This window comes from Silene latifolia, chromosome 11 (genome assembly GCF_048544455.1).
Source record: "Silene latifolia isolate original U9 population chromosome 11, ASM4854445v1, whole genome shotgun sequence".
Taxonomy (NCBI): Eukaryota; Viridiplantae; Streptophyta; class Magnoliopsida; order Caryophyllales; family Caryophyllaceae; genus Silene; species Silene latifolia.
The window spans coordinates 139,087,018-139,094,973 of NC_133536.1; the positions used below are offsets into that span (position 1 = coordinate 139,087,018).

The 7,956-nt window shown below is 42.5% G+C and overlaps 1 non-coding gene across 1 annotated transcript; it reads left to right on the top strand.

Moving 5' to 3' along the window:
• Positions 1-7,630: 7,630 nt before the first annotated feature.
• LOC141616050 (small nucleolar RNA R71) lies at positions 7,631-7,737 on the top strand. The gene has a single exon (XR_012530428.1). It is a non-coding gene; the product is annotated as a small nucleolar RNA R71 (small nucleolar RNA).
• Positions 7,738-7,956: the final 219 nt, after the last annotated feature.

Sequence of the window (7,956 nt, forward strand, 5' to 3'; positions counted from 1 at the left end):
CAACCTATCCACAACAACCCATACGGCATCCTTTCCACCAACGGTCTTAGGCAAAGCCATCACAAAATCCATGGAAATGGACTCCCACTTCCATAAAGGAACATCCAACGGTTGTAGCAAACCACCGGGTCTCTTATGCTCAATCTTCACTTGTTGACAAGTAAGACATCTTCCAACATATGACACGATGTCATTCTTCATGTTAGGCCACCAAAATTGAAGCTTCAAATCCTTATACATCTTGTCTCCTCCGGGGTGAATCGAATAAGGGGATAGATGAGCTTCATCTAGAACTCTCTTCCTCAAATCAACGGCATCGGGCACATACATGCGTCCGCGGTAGCGAAGGTAACCTCTAGCATCAATCTCACAATCCTTTGCTTTCCCTTCAAGGAGCTTGGCTTGAAAACTTCTAAAGGTAGCATCGTCCACAAGGCTATCTAGAATCTCACGGTGAAGAACGGGCTCGGCAACCATAGCACCAAGATAATCAAAACCACTCTCCACAAGTTGCAAACTTAACTTACGAAACTCGGCACAAAGGTCATCGGGGAGTACACGGATAGCACTCAAGGAATGAGTGGACTTCCTACTAAGGGCATCGGCAACCACATTTGCCTTTCCTTCATGATACAACAACTCCATGTCATAATCATTCACCAATTCCAACCATCGTCGTTGTCTCATATTCAAATCCTTTTGGGTGAAGATGTACCTCAAACTCTTATGGTCGGTGTAGATACGGCAATGGACTCCAATGAGGTAGTGTCTCCACATCTTCAAAGCATGAAAAATGGCGGCTAACTCCAAATCATGAGTGGGATAGTTCACCTCATGAACTCTCAATTGTCGCGAAGCATAGGCAACAACTCTTCTATTTTGCATGAGAACACAACCCAAACCCATCTTAGAAGCATCACAAAATACATCAAAATCAACGCCATCCTCGGGCAAGGTCAACACGGGAGCGGTAGTCAACCTCTTCTTCAACTCTTGGAATGCACCTTCACAAGCTTCGGTCGACACAAACTTGGTCTCTTTCTTCAAAACTTGAGTCATCGGTCTAGCAAGCTTGGAAAAATCTTTCACAAAGCGACGGTAGTAACCCGCCAAACCCAAGAAACTACGGATCTCACCAACATCGGTTGGACTCTTCCACTCAATCACGGCTTCAATCTTCGAAGGATCTACCATGACACCATCCTTAGATATCACATGGCCTAGAAAAGACACCTTAGACAACCAAAATTCACACTTGGAGAATTTGGCAACCACTTTTGACGACGGAGGATTTCCAAAATGATACGAAGGTGATTGGCATGCTCTTCTTCGGACTTGGAAAAGATGAGGATATCGTCTATGAAGACCAGAACACACTTGTCTAAGAACTCGCTAAAGGTCCGGTTCATTTGGTCCATGAAGATAGAAGGGGCATTGGTTAAACCAAAGGGCATCACCTTAAACTCGAAATGTCCATATCTCGTGCTAAAGGCGGTCTTAGGGATATCGGACTCACGAACGGGAATTTGATGATAACCGGATCTCAAATTAATCTTGGAGAAAGTAGAAGCACCTTTGAGTTGATCAAACAAATCTTCAATCCTTGGTAGAGGATACTTGTTCTTGATGGTAACACGGTTAAGCTCACGGTAGTCAATGCAAAGTCTCATGGATCCATCTTTCTTCTTCACAAAGAGAACGGGAGCACCCCAAGGCGAGGCACTAGGTCTAATGAATCCTTTCTCAATCATTTCATCAAGTTGCTTTCTCAACTCCTTCAACTCGGTTGGCGCCATACGGTACGGGGCTTTAGCAATCGGACCGGTTCCGGGTACAAGGTCGATAGAGAACTCAACATCACGCTCGGGAGGAATTCCGGGCAATTCTTCGGGAAAGACATCGGCGAACTCACAAACCACGGGCACTTCCTCGATCTTCGGTAAGGGAGGGGAAGTAGAAGTCACCACACAAAGAAAGATTTGGTAACCTTTCCTCCTCATACTCATCAACTTCAAAGCGGAAATCAACTTCACACCTTCTTGGGAACGGACTCCTCTATAAGACACACGAGTGCCTAGCGGACTCTTGAGGTGAATCTTTTGGTCTCTACACTCGAATCTTGCATCATACTTTGACAACCAATCCATACCCAAAATCACATCGAATTCCTCAAGGGGAAAACGAAGTAGGTTAGCGGGGAACAAGGTTCCCGAAATAGAGATAGGAATGTCGGCGAAAGAAAGGGAACAAGAGAACATTTCTCCAGAAGGTAAGGATATAGAAGTTTCCTCACTAGGAATTGGTTCAATGGCTAGCTTTTCGGAGAATTTGGAAGATATAAAAGATAAAGATGCGCCGGTATCAAATAAAATGAGGCAAGGTTGATCAAAAATTGAGAACATACCCGTAATGATATCGGGATGAGCGGCGGCTTCGGCTCGACTCATGACAAAGATAGTTCCTCTTGGCCTAGCATTTGGAGTAGGAGCATTCTTCTTCTCGGGGCAATCGGCAACACGATGTCCGGGCTTCTTACAATGAAAGCAAGTCAAGGGCTTGCCATAACATCCAATTAGGGGTGAGCTTGTCTACAATGGTAGCACTTACGGTCCTTCTCAAGTTCATTGGTTGGTGTGGGAACTTGTCCTCTAGATTCTTGAACTCTTGGTCCTTGTCCTCCATGGTCTTGCATCCTTGGCACAAACCTTCTCTTGTTGGCATAGTTGGAAGTAGAAGGCACAAATGGTCTCTTGCCATGAAAGTTAGAACGATAAGAATGAGAAGAGGAGTGGGTTTTAGAATCTTCTTCAATGGCCTTCAAAGAGCTTTCGGCCCAAATAGCATCATCATAGACTTCCACAAAGGTAGTTGAGCTTCTTCTCACCATGCTTTCCACCTTAGGATTCAACTTGTTCTTGTAGAAGTAGACACGATCCTCTTCATCTTTCACGAACTTGGAGGCATAATGGGCAAGTTCATTAAACTTGTCGGTGTAGGCTTGAATTGATAGCTTCCCTTGCTTGAAATCCATGAATTCCTTCAATCTTTGTTGCTTGAGCTCCTTAGGGTAGAAGCGAGTCTCCACAAGTGACTTGAAGCGGTTCCAATCAAAGTTGGGGTCTTTAGTAGCGGTAGGACCGGTCAAAGTCCACCACCTATCGGCTTCCTTCACAAGAAAGTGAGAGGCTAATCTCACCTTGTCCTCCTCTCGGGCATCAAAGAGAGAGAAGTTCTTCTCCATATCACGAAACCATTCCGAGAGAGCAACGGGATCCACTTCACCACCATAGGTCTTAGCCTTGTTCCTTGCTAGTTGACTTGCAATCCAAGCATAACTTCCTTGACGGTTGGCTTCATGTGTAGGGGGAGCGGGTTGAGCATTTTGTTGATTAGCAAGCACTTGGGTGAGGGCTTGCATGATAGCATTTTCCACAACGGTTGGTCGTGCCATCTTCTTTGCACAAGAGTAAACAAGTTAGAACCTATCACAAAGCATACACAAACAGGCTACCAACTTAGGTCCTTAATTCTACCCATCTCTCATTCATTATTCAAGGTCAAGTAAAAATTTTAAGTTGGGGTACACGTGTGTGCGTCGGGAGCAATATATGCTCTGATACCAACTGTGACACCCCTCGTTGAGGTGACTAAAATGACTAGTAAATCGTGGCGGAAACACGAGATTTTTAAAACTTTTAAGGCTTCTCATGAAGTCCAACGCGAGGCATCACCAACACGATACATAAGTTTAGTTAGTTAAATTTAAGTTTACAACACAAGTCTATTTATTGGGGAAAAGATATCCCACGAATTAACATAAGTTCAAAAGTAGGTGAGTCTATTAAAAGATAACTAAATAAGGTCCGAGGTAAGAACTCGCTAGCTCACACGGTCTTCCCCACTTAAGCTTCATCACAAACCTGTCATTCATAATAAATATGAAAGCCACAGTCAGTGGGGAGTAACTCAGGGTTCTCCCAGCCACAATATGTCAAAATACAAGTAATTAGGAATTTAATTAAATAAACAAGCATAAGAATAAATACTTACGGTAATAAGAAAATCATGATTAGTGGGCACAAGAAAATAGGAATGGTAAAGCACAAATGAGAGGAGGATTATTAGGTCAAACTGCCACATATCAACTCGACTCAAATGTAAGACAATTACAAAGTATAGACTCAAACAAGACAACCCTCTAGACTCCAACCTCTTGGTAGGACGACGATCATAATACGGTCCTAGTCTAAACCTGGCCAGACTCTCGGGATGGACGACACCCGATTCGACAAACGATACCAAATCATATCCAAGACTCGAAATATGGTACACCTAACCGTGCCCGAAAGTCGAGTAACCTCAAGCGGAACCTTGTCACCTAACCGTGACCCCCGGTCCGAAGAGGCGGAAGGAAAAATAGCCCAACTCGGAGGCAATGGCACCTAACCGTGACCCAATGTCCGAGGGCAAATAAATAGGGAATGTCGAGTAGTCTCACAATGTAAAATGTCACACTCGGGTCCGAACAAGAACCATAACCATTTTGCATGTTCATAACATTAATGAGTCTTAAAGTAACTAATTATCGATAGGAAAGAAGATACATGCATAACTCAATCGTTATTAGAAGTCACAAGTGAAATAGAGCAAACAGGGACTCCCAAATAGGAGGTGTACTGCGGCCAAGGCCACCGGCTGGGACAACATGCCAAAATCAGAAATTTAATAAAACTTACAGTGCGCTCCCAGCCGGTCAGTAGACCGGCCGCCGGTCACCCGGCTGGGAATACGCCCAAACTCAAAATCACCTAAAACCCTCAGTGTACTCCCAAGGTCAAGAGACCGCCGCCATCACCCTACTGGGACTACAGAGCTTTCTAAAATGTGTTCAAAAACTTACAGGGAACTCCCAGTCGGTCAGTAGACCGGCCGCCGGTCACCCGGCTGGGACTACAAACACGCGGATTCAATGCAAAACACTTCCAAACCATTTGAAACCAACAAAAATCGTTTCCCATCAATTGTTTACGTATCCTAGCATGATTCTAACTCGCAAAAACACATATTTGAGCATGTGAATGGGTAATTTCGGATTCAAGAGATGTAGCATGAGATTTTCCACCAAACATGTGAGAATTGCAAACAAGCATGATATTCAACATCCAAATTAGCACCAATCATGAAAGATACAACTTTTAACATTCATATGAGATTATAACTACATAAAACCACACAATTTTAACATAAAAGTCGAGTAACCCATCACCGTTACCTTTTTGCACTTCAATCTTCTAAAGACTCGTCAATGATGTAGCTATCCTCCTCCGGGTTGTCCAAGTTCTCCCCTAAACACAAAAATAAAGATATTAAGTCAAGAATTCACATCCTTGAAAGATGAGAATTTCGAAATAGAGAGAAAGATGACAACTTTCTTACTTAGAAAGAAGGGAAATGAGAAAAGGAAGAGAATGGCGCGAAAAGGAACGAGATTAGCGAAGATTTGAGTGAGTTATGGTGATTTTAGGGTTTAGAGCAAGGGTTTAACAATGGTGGAGTGGTTGTTGGGGAAATTTCAGAAATTAGAATGAGGGAGATGAAGTTGTGAGGGTTTAGTTGGGGGTTAGTGTAGAGGAAGGAGGAGAGAAAAGGCCCATGAGTCAAGTTAAGCCCAATAACTCAAAATGAGTCGGTATCCACTAGAATTTTCGTCCCAAGTCTATTATAACTCGAGACGGAGAATAATATTATTAAAATCTACACTATTATTACCGTTACACGGCTATGACGATATTTTATGAAAATAAGCTTTAAATAATAATTATTTAGTAAAAATTACTTAAAAGTTTATTTAAAAATATAAGGAAAGCGCGGGGTGTTACATTGATAATTAGGTTAATGGGAGGTTCGACTCTTCTGAGAACGCCACTCTTTACTCTTCTCTTTTCCCAAAAACTTTTCCACTGTAACTTTTGCTTTTCGGGTTTTATCGCTTGGATCTTGTCGCTCTTTACGCCGGAATTCTCGTGATTGTAATCTTTCTCTCTTTTAATCTTAATATCATACTTTGTTTGCTTTAATTCCTTTGTTCTTCCTTAATTAATTTCTGCCCTAATTAGTTTATGCATTTTTATTACAATTTCATTATGTCATTTATTAGTTATTTCATTATTGTTATTATTGACAACATTAGCAATATGAGTAGCTAAATTCATTCATGTTAGGACTAGGGAATCCATGGTAGGATTGTGACGATGTAGCGAATAAACTAGATGGTTTACTTGTGAGAATCTGTCCCATAGCAATATAACTGTACACCAATTTAGTTGAATGCATGCTTCTAAGTTACCCTTTAATTTGGTTAATTTCGTTCCTGGATCGGAAGATTGGAATGAACAGACCTGCTATGAACAGTAGACTACCCTAATGAGGACGGAAGTTAAGTTAGTGGAATTCTAGGATAGAAAGTTGGCTGGAAGGACCTTTCCGTTATCCTTCTCACAGTAGATTGTCTAGGCTATTTGCAACTGAGTCGATTGACTACCATGGTGAACCGAAATCCTGACATATTCTCTCTTATCTGTTATCTTTACCACATTTTCTACCTTTATTTCTCTTTCCGTTAATCTTCAGTAGTTTAGAAATCAATTAAAACCCCCATCCTGTGACCTTAGACAGACCGAATAGACAAGTAGATAGTGACCGCCTCCCTGTGGAGATCGACCCTACTTACCGCTGACTTCTGTTAGTAGTAGCTAGGTATTTTATTTTTGGTACCTGACGACGGTATCAGCAATATTGTCATTGACATTCGATTCTTCAATAACCAAGTCAGCATCATCTTTAGGCATCTCCGGTCCGTCATAAGTAAAACCACTCCTTAGGTTGATAACATTAACCATCTCATGTGGTTTATCTGGCTGAGAAGGCAAGGCATCCGGCTGCCCACTTGAATTTTGGCTTGATAATTTAGCAACTTGATTGTCCAAAATTTTATTGTGAGCCAACAATTGATTAATTAGAGCCTCCTGCTTCTGTGAAGCCGCCATTTGCTGTTGTAACATGGCTTTAATGTCCGACATATCACTGTTTGAAGCTTGAGGAGGAGGCTGCATTTGTTGAAACTGTTGTTGAGGCGGTCTATTAAAGTTCCCTTGTGGTTGATTACCACGATTATGAGGAATAACATATGCATTGGTCGGCGACGGGGTAGGATTTTGCACATTGTAGAAATTGGAGTACAGGCTACCTTGCTTGAAAGACTGATAGGCATGAACTTGTTCTATAGTACTCATACATCCAGCTGCAACATGACCATTAGTACCACATCTCTCACAAGGGAACTCTTGTTAGACCAAAGCCTGGACTGTCTGCTGTCTACCCAAAGATTGGGTAGTCTTTAGCTCTGCAATTTGTGCAGTCAATGCCTCTAACTGAGCTGCAACGGCGCCATCTGAACTACCCCCTCTTGTACTACCTTTGGGGTTACCATACTCAGCAGTGTGAGTAGCTATCTCATCGATCAATTTCCAAGCATTGGCGTCAGTAGTGTTGTTTTGAAACCTCCATTGGCAGAAGAATCAAGTAAGGCTCTATGGTCGTCATACAGCCCATTATAAAACTGATTGCATAGAAACCATGATGGGGAACAGAGCGGACTAGTCTCTTGAAGCGAACCCATGCCTCATTGAGGTCTTCAGTGGGGCCCTGTTTAAAACTCGTGATTTGGCTTCTAAGAGCATTTGTCTTCTGTGGTGGAAAATACCTCTTGTAGAATGCAAGAGCGAGTGTATTCCAGTCAGTAATAGCATTTGCTTCCATGTCCAAATCACGCAACCACTCTGCAGCACCATCTCGCAGAGAAAAAGGGAATAGAACTTGTTTTACTTGGTCCTGCGTTACCCCGACAGTCAAAGGGATTGAGCAACAGTATGTAACGAACTTCTCTATATGTTTGGC